This window comes from Acinonyx jubatus, chromosome A3 (genome assembly GCF_027475565.1).
Source record: "Acinonyx jubatus isolate Ajub_Pintada_27869175 chromosome A3, VMU_Ajub_asm_v1.0, whole genome shotgun sequence".
In the NCBI taxonomy this organism is placed as follows: Eukaryota; Metazoa; Chordata; class Mammalia; order Carnivora; family Felidae; genus Acinonyx; species Acinonyx jubatus.
In genome coordinates this window covers 115,400,919-115,416,700 of record NC_069388.1, presented here as the reverse complement: position 1 = coordinate 115,416,700, position 15,782 = coordinate 115,400,919, and the positions used below count along the sequence as shown (strand labels likewise).

Here is a 15,782-nt window from a genome sequence, read left to right as displayed (position 1 = left end):
TCTGAGCCTTTTTCTCCCTAAGGCAAAGCTCTGGCTGATCTTCTAGAATTGGCCTCTGCTGGGCTAGTGCTTTGGGGGAGACCCCACTGTTGTGATTCAGCTCTAGAGATCATTGTATGATAATTTAAAATTATATAGATATTATTTAAATCAAACCCAATGGGGGTTAAATTTCAAAGTTAGTCTCGGGAGAGAAAGAGAGAGAGAGAGAGCTGTGACACATTAGCTCACTTGTTCCTTTCACACACCCAGGCCTCGAGGGCGGGTCCTTACTTAATGCCCCTGACCCTCCTCTGTGCACTAAAATGGAACACGCAGAATGGAGCCGCCAAATGCTTAAAACATGCAGCCCGCTCTGACTCGAAGTGATGTGGGGAAGGATAAGCCATGCAGAGAATGGAGTTTAAAAGAAAAATGATTTTTTCCCCCCAAAAACCTTAAAAACGTTATTTCCCACATTCCTTGGCTATGATGCTGCCCTCCCGATTTCCCAGAGGTTCTGGGCGGGGCATTAGATTGGGCAATTGAGTTTCTGGCTTTGGATTAACCAAAGAAATAGCGGTCAGCCAGGAAACGCAGGAGGTGGGCAAAGAAAACTGGGGTGCGCTCTGCTCTGAAGGGCTTAATCATCTCAAGTGGTATTTGTGGCCAATTGGGAGCTATTTGCTTCTTTTTGCATATATATATATATATATATATATATATATATATATACATATATTATATATATATATATATATATAATATACGTATATTATATATATTTCCTAAATGAAGCTGCTTTTTGGTGTTTTATTTCTGAAAGTCCCTTTGTGCCCCACTTTGCACAGCACTGATCCCGAGGCAGGCCGTAATCTGTGACTTGGGGCCAGGCTGGACATTCCTGGGATAGCGTTTGGCCTTAGTACAGATTTCAAGCTGTGTTGGCTTTGGGACCAGCAGAAGGGAAAAACCACCACCTCACAGGGCTTTAGAGGCCTCTAAGCTGCGTTCCCATTCAGGACCCCCGGCTTTGTTCTTGGAGGTGGTTTGGCTTCCCCAAAGCCAGAGGTTATTTGGGGGAAGGCTGACCATTCACACCTAACTCATGAGCATATCCTCAGTTAGCTGAGGCTTCTTCTGGCTTGTTATTGAAGTTCCTGCACACACACCATTGTTCCAGAATCACCGGACTCCAGGCCTGCTTTCTCCTCCCGTGGCTCCGACTAAAGGAACAGCTGCAGTGGGGGCGCCTTGGTGCTTAAGCTGGGAACTGCTGGGCCTCCCCTGTGTCCCCAGCCGCGAGGCAGCTGGTGTGGACTCCAGTTGGGCTGCAGGCAGCTCTGGGACGGCATAGGGCAGGCGCGCCTCGACAGGCTAGTGTGAGACACACGGTCCTCGTGGCCACCTGGCTGGCCTCTCTGGGATCCGTCCTCTTCCTGGCTGAGTGGAGGGACACAGCTGCTGACACAGGAAAGAGAGGAGATCCCAGGTGAAGCTTAGGAAATAGCCGGGGCCAGCTGCACGCAGAGCTTTCGTGGGGAAGTTTGCAGAAAGACATCATTGTTCTGCCTGTGAGAAAGGCCAGGTGCTCCCACTGGCCAGTCACACAAGCATCTCGGCCAGGAGCCATCAGAGGCTATGGCTTCCTTTCCTCAGGCTTTGGGGACAAGAGTCTCTTCTCTGCTCCCACTGGGCTCTGAGTCTAAGGGAGGGCTCGACGCCATAGGCAATGGAACTTTTCTCCCCTTGATGGACCAACAAATGTTCCTGCAATCTCATGTTTACCTTTCAGGTTGATCTCCTTTCCTGATCAGATATCACACAGCCCCTCGAAGAAGGAAAAGAATAAGCACCTACTATGTGCCAGGCACTGTATTAGGCACTTTTATAAATATACCCTCTTTAGGATGAGACTAAGGGGCAAGGGTATCCCCTGTTAAAGGCCCCCAAGTAATGGATAAACAAAAACACTTAGAGGTGAGAAGGTCCGTCTTCAAAGATCTCAGGCAAGGTTGCCCTCAGTCAGAGGTTTGTTCTCAAAGACCCATCCCCCACAGTGCCCTCCCACCTCCAAACTTCTTTTCCCTCTCCCTTGTCATGTGCTCCTTTGCACTCCTCAGATGGTTGGAGGGGTAACCTGAGTCCTTCTAGAATTTGTGGACCAATAGGATACGTGATGTGTGTAACTTCCTTTAAAAACTTAAGTAAAAGGGTCTTGCTACTTTCTGCTTGTTGAGTCTTCTTGGCATTTATCTTAAAAGCCAGCATCTCACTATTTATTGACAGGTTGGGTGTGTGTGTGTGTGTGTGTGTGTGTGTGTGTGTGCACGTGCACACGTGCGTGCGTGCCTACATTTCCAAGTGTGCCTCCTGCAGCTTTTAAAAAGAAAACTCAGTCATCCCACTACTAATTTGACATCTCATGCTTCTAGTGTTTGGGCCATACATTAACAGAGGGTTTTAATTGGCCAGTGCTGATGCGTTCAGGAAAGGCTGGGTCAATTTGAGCGGGGCATGGGAAGGGGAGGGGGAGAAGAAATTGACGTTTATTTTATTATTTATTTAAAATGTTTACATCTTTGTGTTGTACCAAGCCTGAATAGAAACAGCATTAAAGTACTCAGTTCCTCTCTCCCTCTCTTTCTTCATTTTTGTTTTTAAATTTAGGCTAATGATGCTTTTTTTTTTGTTTCTAAAATGACTTGTGACATGTGCTGTATAAACTGTATAAAAAGGTTCTGTTCTTAAAGACGGATGGTCATTCCTCTGGGGACAGTGGTCACCAAGAAGTCTATATTGTAAGAGAATACAACGTTCCTCAAAAATTATTTTCTCTGTGTGATTAAACGTTTATTCCATTTATTTTAGTTTGTGGTTACTTGATATCGAGGAAGAAAATATTTGCCTTTGTATAAAGAATAGGTGTCAGGGTGTCTTTTCTGCAGCGAGAGATGTATATATCGTATTTTGGTATATAGTGGAAAACCATAAATTTCGTGCATCTGTATTTGAGATCTGTCAATGATGTGGAGTAAAGTCTGCTATAAGATCCTGGAGGAAACAGGTTGTACAAGAGTCATAGCTCTATGGGGAATTTAATTACCTTTCTGAGCATCCTTTTTTTTTTTTCTTTTTCTTTTTCTTTTGTTTTTCTTTTTCTTTTTCTTTTTTTTTTTTTTTTTTTTTGTTTAAGTATTGGTGAAATGGTCCCATTGGAAAGGCTTCTAAATAGGCCTCTCCAGGCAGGACTGCGAGCTCAAAAATCTTTGTATAGTTTTGAAAATTGAGGAGTAGTTCTGCTCTGAAGCATCTCTGGTGGTGTTTTCTGTTGTTTTGTTATTTTACTGTAATCCAAGCCTACAGTATTTGCACTAAAGAAAGCTTGTTAGAAAAAGCTTGCTGCTATGGAAGAAAGAACATATTAAACTTTTTTTTTTTTTTTTTTTGGTTAGCTTTCCCACTTTCAATTGAGTAGTTTTTGTAGAATAAAATGATTAAGATTGAAGAGCCTCTGATGGTTGGTTTATTCCATCTTTTCTTCCCGTCTCTCCTGTCCCTTCTCTTTTTCTTCTAGACTTTTCTACCTTTGGCCTTGGGGTAGAATTGGTCTCTCTGGTGGGTGGGCAAGGCGGGGAAATGGCCCTCCTAGGACCTCTTTCTGCAAAACGGTGAGGTGGGCCGCTGGCCCCGGCTCACAGCTGCCCCCATTTCCTTTCTCCTGCTTCTCCTCTCGAACCTCCCCCAACTCCTCCCAATCCTGTTCCCCTTTCTCAGGGCCTGATTCTCAGCTAGCTGCCAACTACTGCCAAGGTGTGAGCCAATAAAAGTTCAAGGTGCTGTCCCTTCCTGGAGGTAGTTTGTTTGAACAGGTTGGTCCTGGAAACCCACGAATCTTCAAAGAACCAATTAAACGTGTCGCGAACATTGTCCAGGTGGTCGAATGAGATCGCGTGTGGGAAAGGCCTTGGAAAACAACTGAGGGGTGCGCCTAAGTGGATGATCACATCTCCAGATTTTCTCCCTGAAAAGACACAGGTTGTTAGGTGTGAAACTGAGAAGCGTCAGCCCAGACCCCATTGCCCTGTAGACCAGGAAACCCCGGGGTAAATGGCCAACATCTGTTTGGGGCTGCTTATGCCTTGCAGCATAAGTGCTAGGGTGGCCAGGCTGTCATTAGTTAGTGCTTGTGGTTGGCAGCTGGCTGAGAATTAGCCCCTGAAATTACACCAGGCACTGCAAGTCTGCTTCCGACAAGCTCTGCATGCAGGCTCCCTTCTCTGGAGGACCCGAGAGCAGCGGACCGTGAGTCAGAAGGGCCTGCCCTCACTACTCAGTGGCTGCTGAGTTCTGGAGGAAGCCATGTAACCTCTCTGAGCCTTAGTCTCCTCCTCTGTAGAGGGGGAGGGTCATGATAGTATACTCAGAGCACCCACACCACAAGGATTAGGGTAGCTCCCCCTTTCCGTTTTGAGAGGGCCCGCGGCATTAGGGGACGGGGCACTCCCAAGTCTCAGCGTGGGACCTCCCGGGGACCTCCTCTGCCCCAGCAGACACCACAGAAAAGAGGTGTCTTCCTGAACAGCGAATGTGTCCCTTGGTGGTGTTAAGTGTCGGATGCTGGGAGTGTTCACACGGGCTTCCGTAGGCTCTGGGGACTGTGCCGCCCAGAGAGAAGCCTGTGCTCACGTGTCTACGCGCACCTCTCATGCCCAGGCACTTCCGTAACACCTTTCATCTTTCAATAACACTTGGAAATCTACTTTGTTTAAATTCCACCTCTTCGCCCACATGGCAATTAGAGAGGTCGATGATTGCCGGGCACTTAGGAGATGGAGTCGTAAGCAGTCCTGCCTCTTTGGACGCCTCTAAATGCCTTAAAAGCATCCGGACAGATCTTCAGTCTCTTGTTTGTTTTTTGTTTTTGTTTTTGTTTCGAGAAAAACCAAAAGGGGCTGCCACGGTTGGGTCCCTAGACCTACCTCTGTCAGGGAACTTTTCAGTCACTGCTAAGTCTAGGCTATCCTGGTCCAAACCCGTTGGAGTGGCCTGGGTTATGGCAAATTGTACTGATGACATCTCCAACAAAGTTGGAGTTTCAAGGGTTAGGTAGAGGAAGGATGTGTTGGCGAGAGATTCCTGGGACTCCCCTCTTTTGTTGGACCTAGAGTTCCCCAGGTGCACAGAACTTTGTCACCAGGCTTTCTCTGTTCATTGCACTGCCACTACATGAGAGAGAAGGAATTTTTCCAGAGCCAGTATTTTCCAAGACGTTCGGCAGCATTTGTCTCTTGGGCTACTGAATGACACCCTGTATGTGAAGGCATGTGACAAGGTACGAAGTGCTAAAATCAGGAGGAGACGTAAGTGGTTAAAACCCATAGACCTTGGTTATAAAGTTGACTAAGGCAATCTGATTGTAGTTCAGCCACTGGGCTCTGGGCTCCGGTGCCATGTTTGAAATGGAAAGGTGTGATTTCCCTTTGGGCCCCACGCATTTAAAGGACGGATGGGATATTTGTGCACGGGCAGCTCAGCCCTCGCTGGCCGAGGGCCCCAGCAAGGAGGAGGGCTGATGGCCTCCCCTCCGGGTCCACCTCACTCCTGATCCGCGACGCTGTTCTTACATCCTGGCAGTAGGTTCCTCCTTGGACAAGACAATGAAAGGACTGTTTCCTGAGAAACCGTGAGCTGTTAGGACAAGTCCACCCACCCCTTTTACAGTCAGCCCTTGCCTTTGCAGAACCTGCCCCAAGTGGAGGGAAACTGTTAGCCCACGACTCTGCCCCGTGGGCAGGCTCCTCCCCCTTCCTCTCCTCTGGGCGCTGGTGGACAGATGGCCCAGCAAAGTGTCCGGGGCTTGATCCACCGTCTGTGGGTTGTTGTCACTGGAAAATTCCACTCGTTTAAAGGAAAAAATAAAATCTGCTTTGGGCTCCACCGCTGGAGCTAGAAAACTCCTTAATCAAACTAAACACCTTAACAAGCCCCAGTGTCAGCCAAAGGAGAAACAGATGAAAATACAAACCCTCAGCAGCATTTGGCCTGGTTTGTAGTGGCATCTGTACCGGTGCTCTGCAGCGTGTCTCCGAGGACACTTTGAGGATGTGGCCCTGCTTGTACACAGCGGGACCCCATTCCTTATCCAGAGGTGAGGTACAGGGTGCTACGGAGCCTTCCATCTGGGGCTGTTCTAGAATACAGCACTGCCTTCTCTTGTAGGACCTTCAGAAAAATATTCAGTATTATGTAAGTGATATGTGACTTTTGTATTAAAGTGGAGTCCACATAACCTAAAAGTAACCCTTTTATTTAAACAAATTTTTTTAATAGTTTGTTCATTTTTTAGAGACAAAGCATGAGTGGGGGAGGGGCAGAGGGAGAGAGGGAGACATAGGATCGGAAGCAGGCTCCAGGCTCTGAGCTGTCAGCACAGAGCCCGATGTGGGGCTCGAGCTCACAAACCTTGAGATCATGACCTGAGCTGAAGTTGGACGCTTAACCAACTGAGCTACCCAGACACCCCTCTTTTAAATTTTTTTAATGTTTTTGAGAGAGAGAGAGAGAGAGAGAGACGAAGAGTGAGTGGGGAGGGGCAGAGAGAGGGAGACCCAGAATCCGAAGCAGGCTCCAGGCTCTGAGCTGTCAGCACACAGCCTGACATGGGGCTTGAACACACAAACCATGAGATCATGACCTGAGCCGAAGTCGGACGCTTAACTGACAGAGCCACCCAGGCACCCCTAAAAGTAACTCTTTTATTTAAAAAAAAATTTTTTTTTAACATTTATTTATTTTTGAGACAGAGCACGACGGGAGAGGGTCAGAGAGAGGGAGACACAGAATCTGAAACAGGCTCCAGGTTCTGAGCCATCAGCCCAGAGCCCGACACAGGGCTCGAACTCACGGACTGTGAGATCATGACCTGAGCCGAAGTCGGCCGCTTAACTGACTGAGCCACCCAGGCGCCCCTAAAAGTAACCCTTTTAGAGTGAACAATTCAGTTGCATGTAGTACCTTCACCGTGTTGTGCAACACGGATTCCTGTCTAGTTCCAAAACATTTCATCAGCCCAAAAGGAAACCCTGACCCATCAAGCAATTGCTCCCTGTTCCCTCCCCCCCCCCCCCCCGCCCCATTCCTGGCAAGCACCAATCTGCTTTCTGTCTCCATGGATTTATAGCTAGGCAGTACTTTTCAGAATCCCAATGAGTCCGTTTTCAGAACTAAAAAAACCATCCTGAAACATCAGCACAGAAAATAAGCTCATATATATGGATAGCAATATAGTTTCCCCCTTATTTTAGTGTTTTGTAGATTTCAGGCACCTACACATCCATGGTCTCGTTCAGAAGCCCGAGAGACAAACGTTACTGAACGTGTTGGAAATTATCAGCTCTGGGAGAAATTCCTTTTCCCTTACGCAGTGGTGTGTCTGGTATACTGGTGAATACAGTCACTACCTTGATCCGCTGCACAAGGCATGCGTTTGTTTCTCAAGTAAAGATGGAATAAACCTGAAAAGACAGACTTTGTTCCCTGATGAAAACAGACATCCTTTTCACGTTGTAAACACGGGACACCTGCGTTTAAATTAATTTTCAAAATGAATGCGTAGGTGGAGACTGTTGCCACCATATTCCTACACATATGAGGGAGAAAATATCATCTGCATTTAAGAATATTTTTGTGTCCCTACTAAGTGTGTGGCACCATGAAAGTCACCATCGGGGACAGAGTTGCATAGGACACTAGTTAGACGAGTGTTTTGTAGAAGATGGCTCTTAGCTTCACAAGCAAACGTTTTCATTGTTCATGTGTTATCGATTAACTACAAACTGGAAGCTTCCCTTAAAGTTCGAGTCTGGTGGGGGTGAAATGTTGACGAAGGCAGGCATTCCAGGAGCTGACGTTCTGGGGTTCAGCCTGTGGCGGGTGGGGGTTTCAGAGAAGATTCTGCAGTGGAATCCGCAGTGGAAGGGCCCTGGGCCAGAAGGAGGGCATGTCTGTACGAGAGGGAGCAGTTGGAGCAAAGACCCCTGGTGAGGGAGGAAAGTGGGGGGCAGCTTCGGGGACTAGAAAGGAGTCCCCAGTATCTGGAGCATGGATTGACTTATGGGGTGATGGAATTTAACCTGAGACCCCCAGGGCCTTACTGACAGGCTCGGTTCTTTTTATCAGTCATCAGGCAGGCAATGTGCTCGTGCTGGGGAGATAGAGGTGATAAGGGAGCATGTGCCTGTGCACGCGCGTGCACGCACACGCGCTCACACTCCTTGCCATCGTTAATGAGGGGAGGATCAAGTAATTATGGAGTGTCTCAGAGAAGACTTATAAGGTGTCGCAGGTGCAGGGACCACTGACACTTTCTCTAGTCTAGGAAAGCTTCCCAGAACTAGGGGCTTTCAAGCCAAGATCCCAAAAGTAAGCGGAAATGAGAGCTTTTATTTTGAAGTATCGGGAGCTGCAGAGTGGTTTTGAATGGGGAGTGACACAGTGACAGTCACACTCAGAAGTTGAAATGCATTAGAATGCGGGACAGGGGTGGGTGGTGAAGGGGAGAAAGGAAGGAGACAGGGGGGTCCCTGAGGAGGCCCTGCCCACAGCCCAGGAGACGGCCAGAGCTTGCAGTGAGGTCAGAGAGGCAAGAAGGTGCTCCTGGGGATCCAAGACCTCTGGTTGCAGGAATAAAAACCAGAGGAGCAAGAGGGCAAGCGGAGGAGCTGGGCGGGGAGGCGCGTTAATTCAAGGAGGGTCCGGGATTTGCAGGTGCACACGCTCTGCTGAGTGCGAAGCCAGATTCGGGATTTCCTTCTGGAGAAAACCAGCCAGGCTTGCAGATTGGTGCCGCCACCAGTTCATGGCTCCAGCCCGGCCGGAGCCTCGACCCTTTGTGCTCCTGGCCAGTTCTCTCTCTTGTTTCCCAGAAGTTCTCTCTTGCTGCCTCCTGTCTCTCCCAAATCTTCTCCTACCACCGCACTTACCACGGATGACATCACGGCCACTTGGCAGAAAGCGTATGGGCCATCCATAGGGGATCTCCTCGCCCTGCCATCGCTAAATCGACAGCCTGCCTGCCACCTTCCCTCCTCTGCCTGCTTTCACAGAGAAGCCCCAGGCTCCCCCAGGCTCCCTGTAGTGCCAGCTCCAGGTCTTACACAGTCCTTGTGCTCAGGGAACCTCGTGAGCCAGTGTCCTCCCCTTCCTCTTCTGTCCTGGACCTTTACCTCTCCAAGGGGCCCTTCCTTTCCCATCAACGTTCAACGAGGTTAAGTCTCACCCATCTTAAAAGTGCCAAGAATCAGGGGCATCTGGGTGACTCAGTCGGTTAAGCGTCTGACTCTTGATTTCAGCTCAGGTCATGACCTCATGGTCGGGAGATCAAGCCTCATGTCCGGCTCTGCGCTGGACATGGAGCCTGATTGAGATTCTCTCTCTCCTTTTCCCTCTGCCCTTCCCCAGCTTCTGCACACACACACTCTCTCTCTAAAAAAAAAAAAAAAAAAAAAAAAAAATGCCAAGAACCTTCCTAGACCCCTCCTCCAGTTTTAGCTTTCTAGTCAAGGAGAGCCTCGGAGGAGTTCTCTCCACTTGCTGGGCCACTTCCTCCCCAACTCACCCCCTGCAGCTGGCTGCCACCCCCACGGCCCTGACACCACTTCCCTGTGACCAAATCCTACACATCACAGCCTGCATCTCCTTGCCCACTGCACAGCGGCCAGCACCGCTAACTGTTCCTTGGACGTGCCATTTTCTTTGCTTCCCTCTTCCTGCCCATGACCCTCATCTCTGCCTCACCGCCCGTCTCAGTGCAGGGCACTGCCTCACCTCCTAACTATGTTTCAAATCTGAATGTTCTATCCAGCCCCACTGCCACCATCCTGGTCCCCGCCCCATCACCCCTCCCCGGCGACAACTGTGGCCACCTCCCCTACCCCCACGCTGCTGCCCAGACTGCTTTTGTATGTTCACTCTGCTTCCTGCTGCTGCAGGTTCTGGGGCCCTACCCCCAGACAGATTATGTTAGCCTCCTGCTCAAAGCCCACCCTAGAGATAGATCAGTTAGGATTCCTTTCAGCTGCCTGTGACAGAAAATCCAAACGAACAGAACCTTAAACACACCGGGTTTTATTCTCTCCTATAAAAGTCTGGAGCTGGAGTTTAAGGGCTCGTCTCATGGTTTCATGAAGTTGTCAGGGGCCAGGGCCCTCGAGCCGTTCTTTCTTGTCCGATCCCAAAGTGTGACCCTAAATCCCATGACCCAATTTTCAGCAACCCCAGGCCATTACATTTGCTTTCCAAGAAGCAGGATAGAGGAATGGCCGCTTTTATTTTGACTCCTTCCCTGAAAAATCTTAGGACGCTTCTGTTTCTATTTTATTAGCTAGAACTTACAATGCTGAGGCCAGAGCTAGGTAGCTGCAAGGGAGTCTGAGATACACAATCTTAAATACAGTCTTAGTAATAAAACGAGGGGTTATGTTCGTAAGGAAAAAGGGGAGAATGAATACTGGAGTAAACAACTAGCTGTTTCTGCTGGAGTCGGCCCTTTGGCCACCCAAAAATTCATGTGCTCCCCTCTTCCCATGTACTGAATTATCTCCTCCCCTCCCAGGGGAGACCATCCCAAAACCTCATGCGGATCTGAGCCCAGGATTATCAGGCGATGTGCAGTCCTCTCCGTGGGCTTCAAGTTTAGCTCCACGCGAAAACAATAAGCTCAAAGACGCCACCCTACACCAGGTGGAAGTCCCCCTTCCACGTGGTAATTGCAGCGAAGACCTCCATTCAGAAAAGGGAAGCATGGGAACACATCAGGCTCTGGTTTGTAGCAAGCATCCAGTGCTAATAGGCCGGAGGAGTAAAGGCCTCCCTCCTGAGCAGTGGAGTTAAATTCTTGGTTAGCCCCCTCCGGCAGCCCCTTTTCTGTTCACTGGGAAGAATTCTTTTCGTTCACTGTCTCTGGGCTTTTCCTTCCGGGAGGTTCTTCCTGGTCCATCACCCCTCAAGCTATGCTTGAAATGGGCATTGGGAGCTTCAGGGGGTTCGTAGTCTACTTCCTGCTGTTCTGGGGCCCAAGCATTTTACTAGGAAATAGCTGTTAAATGACAGGACTTTGTCAATGCTTGTTGTTCAATGCATTTTTTTTTTTTTAATCTTAGGCTTTTGAACTATCCGCTTCTGGTTAGTTTCTTATGCAAAACCCACAGCTAAAGCTCTAGTGTTGCCATCATTTTAACACCATATGGGAACCAGAGTGGCTTGAGAAGGTGACATTTACCCAACATGGGGCTCGAACTCACAACTCCAAGAGAGAAGGCTAAATTCAAACCTTCCCTGTGCCTAACCACACTGATGTGTACTTTGGTGTGACGACCTCTAGAGAGATATGTACAGAAATCGCCTCTCAGGGCCTGAGAAACCACCACCCCCTCCCCCATCAAACACACCTCCACTTGGGACTTGCAAGATGGATGATTAGGACACACACCTGACTTCCTTCCACACCTCCTTCCTCTCTTGCCTCCTCCCCAATATTTTCCAAACCTAAGAGCGGGGCTTTCTCCTCGGTTTTCTTCCTGAAGTAAAGCTCTACCAGCAGGCGTACTTCTTGATATCTTTTAAAGAGGAAGTTACAGACATCTAGAATACCCCATTTCCTAACAATGATGGACTTTCAAGACTACTGTCTGGCTGAAAAAAAAAATTCTGTCGTGGATGTCAGAAGCTAAACATTACTTATCTTCCCAGCATTTTTTGTCTTCGATAATCCTAACTTCACTTCCAAAGCAAGCAGATAATCGCAGTGACCAGGAAGAAGGTCACATGCACAGAAACACAAAAGAGAAATGCCAGTTATTCCATTTTTCAAAATAGGATCCTGCTTACATCATTCAAGACTTCCTATTTGACTTAGGGTAAGTCCAAAATGTGTAAGACTGTTCTTTGGGGTCTGAGCCTCACGTATCCCTTAGCCTCAGCTGATCAAACTCCCAGCCTCACACCATGCACGGCAAACACACTAGACCTTTCTCAGTCCTCTTAGCACATTTTGCTCAGGACCTTCCTAATAGCTTCCGGGTGGTCTGGAAAGCTCTTTGCCTCTCTCTTGAATTGACCAAATCTTGTTCATTTCTCAGGTTTCGATTTAAAGGTCACTGTCTTCAAGAGGAATTCCCTGACCCATGGCATCCCTCAGAACACCTTGTGCCCTTATGACTTTTGAATTAATTATTTTATATGATGTATCAAGTACCTCTGTTTCCCATGGAAACATCAGCTGGAGGAGGGCGAGAACGATGTCTGTCTGTCCTGGCACATCATCACATCATCCTAATCTCTAATCTGGATTAGAAAGATGAGTTCCTAAGGGTGCCTGGGTGGCTCTGTCGGCTAAGCGTCTGACTGGATTTTGGTCACCATCAGGTCACCATCTCGCGGTTTGTGAGTTCGAGCCCCACATGGGGCTCTGCGCTATCCATGCGGAGCCTGCTTGGGATTCTCTCTCCCTTTCTCTCTTCCTCTCCCTCTCTGTCAAAAAAAGATAAATTAAAAAAAAAAAAAGAAAGATGAGTTTCTAAAATGCAAGTGTGCTTAAAATTCTTCCTCTTCACACTCAGGTTAAAGTCAAGCCACTCCATGTAGCCTCCAAGGCCCTGCATGCTCTGGCCCCATCTCCCACCTGCCTCCCCTTCAGTGTCCATCTAGACACTATGTCTTTCAGTGTATTAAAGCGGCTGAACCTTTGCCTCCAAGGTTTCAGATATGAAATGATGAAATGATATGCTTTGCAGATTTGTATCCATCCCTCAGCTCTTAGCTGAGAGCTCTATTGATTGGTTGACTGGCTTGTTCATTCATCCTGGTTCTATGTGCCAGGAACTCTCTTAAGTCCTAAGGAAACGGTTGAATCAGACAGATGCGGGTCCCCGTCCCCCTGGTCTCTTCCCTGACCACCCAAACCCTGAGGCTCGGTGATGTGTCTCTTCTACGGCTCCCCTGCCTCTCTGAAAAATCCACAGTATTGCCTGATCACACGTCATAATGACGGTTCCCCTGTCTCCCCTGCTAGCTCATGAGCTATTCGTTGAACGAATTTATGAACCAAGTCCTTTGCTCACAATAGTTCAAAGAAATAGGAAATGCCATAGAGTGGATTCGCTGGACCACAAATACCGTGAGCAGGAGGCACAGGGCACCATGGGCAAGGGGGTGGGGCCAGAGGCAAAGGCAGCAAGAGAGGTCTCTCCTCCTCCTCCTTCCTCAGGAAGTTACAGAAAGTGTGGTCTGAGAAATGTGTGTGGAACCGGACACAGATTCTGTTTATTCTATAACCAGAATAGGTAAACCCAAAGAGGCTGAATGGTTGGCGGTTGCCAGGGGCGAGGGAGAAAGAGGAAAGGGGAGTGATAGCTTCGTGGGGTTTTCTTTGGGGATAATGCAAATGTTTCAAAAGTAGGTACAGGTAGTGGTTACACAACATCGTGAATGTACTGAATGCCACTGAACTCTATACACATTTAAGATGATTAATGCTGTTCTGTGAATTTCACCTCAGGAAGGAAGGAAGGAAGGAAGGACAGGCAGACGTGTAGTTGGAGTGAGAGGTGGGTGTGTGGGGGCAGTTTCTCTTCCTCTGCCAGTCCCTGATGGGGGCACAGTGACGCCTAGGACTCTGGGGCTAGCTGAGTCGGCTCTGAAAGGAGGAAGGGCTTCCCAGAGCCACCTCGTTCTCCTCCAGGTCCAGGTAAGCTTGGGACACCTGGACACTGGCCCCTGTACGCACCTGGGCACTGTGCAAGAGCATCACAAGCCTCTCAGCTGCAGGGACCAGATGGCGGCCTTTCCCGGATGGGGCGGGAAAGGAATGCTTTGGGACACATCCGCACCAAGAATCAGTTCTCAAAAGCAATGGCGAGTAAGTGTGAATGTGTTTGTGAGGGCCTGTCTAGCGGATAGGCAATGCCGCCAGAGGAAACCGCCCATAATTTGGAACCAGAAGGATTGCTTGTTGGTCCCTGCTCTGCCAACTAATGGCTACGTAGTCATAAGTTAGGCACTTTTTAGTTCTGAGTAAAAATATTAAAGCCACACGATTACTGGTAGAGAGACAAAATGGTACAGCCACTTTGGAAGACAATTTGACAGTTTCTCACAAAACTAAACCTGCTCTTTATAAACCTGCAATGGTGTTCCTAGGTATTCATCCAAAAGAGTTGAAAACCCTGCACGCAGATGTTTATAGCGGCTTTATTCATAAATGCCAACCAAGACGTCCTTCAGTGGATGGATGGGTAAATGAACCGTGGTCCATCCGGACACTGGAATATTCTTCAGCACTAAAGAAATGAGCTGCCAAGCCATGAAAAGATATGGAAGAACCTTACATGCCTATTACTCTATGGAAAGAAGCCAAACCACAAAGGCTACAGCACTGTACGATTCCAACTACGTGACATTCTGGAAGAGAAAAAACTACAGAGACAATAAAAAGATCAGTTGCCAAGGGTTAGAGGGGAGGGAGGGCTGAATGGGCAGAGCACAGAGGATTTCTAGGCGGTGAAACTACTCTGTACGATACCACAATGATGGAGAGAGGGCGTTCGTTATGCATTTGCTCGAGCCCACAGAATGTACGACACCCGGAGTGAGCGCTAATGTAAATGATGGGCTTTGGGTGATAATGACGGGTCGTTGGTAGGCCCACGTGACTGAATGCAGGTTCATGGACCGTCAGCTGTACGGCTCTGGTGGGGGTGTGGACAGTGAGGGGCCGTGGGCTTATATGGGAAATCTTTGCATACTCCTCTCAATGTTGCTGTCATCCTAACGCTGCTCTAAAAAAAAATAGTTTATTTAAAGAAAAAGGGACTGGAGGGGTGCCTGGGTGGCTCAATCGGTTAAGCGTCCGACTTCGGCTCAGGTCATGATCTCACGGTTTGTGGGTTTGAGCCCCGCGTCAGGCTCTGAGAGGACAGCTCAGAGCCTAGACCCTGCTTCGGATTCTGTGTCTTCCTCTCTCTCTCTCTCTCTCTCTCTCGGCCCTTCCCTGCTCACACTGTGTGTGTCTCTCTCTCAAAAATAAATAAACATTTAAAAAAATAATTTAAAAAAATAAAAAAGGGACTTGAACAAAAAAAGCTCTCACTGTCGAGGGCTCGCTCTTCAGGAGCAGGGCTCTGAGCATTGCACATCCATGTGGCATTTAGTCCTTACAACCATCAGATGGCTGACGTGTCCAAGGCCAACCAGCTGGTCATTGAAGAGCCACAAGTGACTCTGAAGCACCCGCTCTTGGCCACCTCTCTGCCCCAGCTGAGTGTGGAAATGATGATGATGCCCTCCCCTGCCTGGGTGGTTATGAGCAGTAAATGGGCCTGGGTGGAAAGGTCCTTTGGAGAGGCTTCCAGAGAAGCTATTATTTGATGGAGTGGAAGAGGAGGAAGTTGCTGTGTAAAGCGTATGTGTGGAAGGCTCTTGGAAAGAGGAGCTCAGTTTAAACTCAAGGCAGTCGCCGTTCTCAGGCCTGTGAGAACCAAGCATGTGGATTGTGGGGGGTGCCAGGCTCTGGCCTCTTACCCTGGCACTCCGGGGTCCTGGGGGCAGACTGGGGCCATCCCCACCCATCCCCTGCACTCCTGGCCGGGAGCCCGGTCCTCGTGGCCTCTCCGGCCTGGCAGTGAGGCGGAGCGTAACGAAACCCTGGTGGCTTCCCCTGATTTTTCCCGCTGAGGATGGAGTGCAGAGCAGACCCGGAGGGGTCTAGAGCCGCGTTAGCAGCCATTCAAGGCTTTCAGTTGCGC

At 48.8% G+C, this 15,782-nt stretch overlaps 1 long non-coding RNA gene across 6 annotated transcripts in view; it reads left to right on the top strand.

The window, feature by feature from the left end:
* The first annotated feature begins 8,780 nt into the window (after positions 1-8,780).
* Positions 8,781-15,782, top strand: part of LOC106967876 (uncharacterized) — a 38,100-nt gene continuing 31,098 nt past the window's right edge. For 5 of the 6 annotated variants that reach the window (XR_008289605.1, XR_008289601.1, XR_008289602.1 and 2 more), the window contains exon 1: positions 8,781-14,487. This is a non-coding gene — a long non-coding RNA (uncharacterized LOC106967876). The remainder of the gene's footprint in view (positions 14,488-15,782) is intronic. The other variant, XR_008289603.1, reaches the window with a different exon arrangement.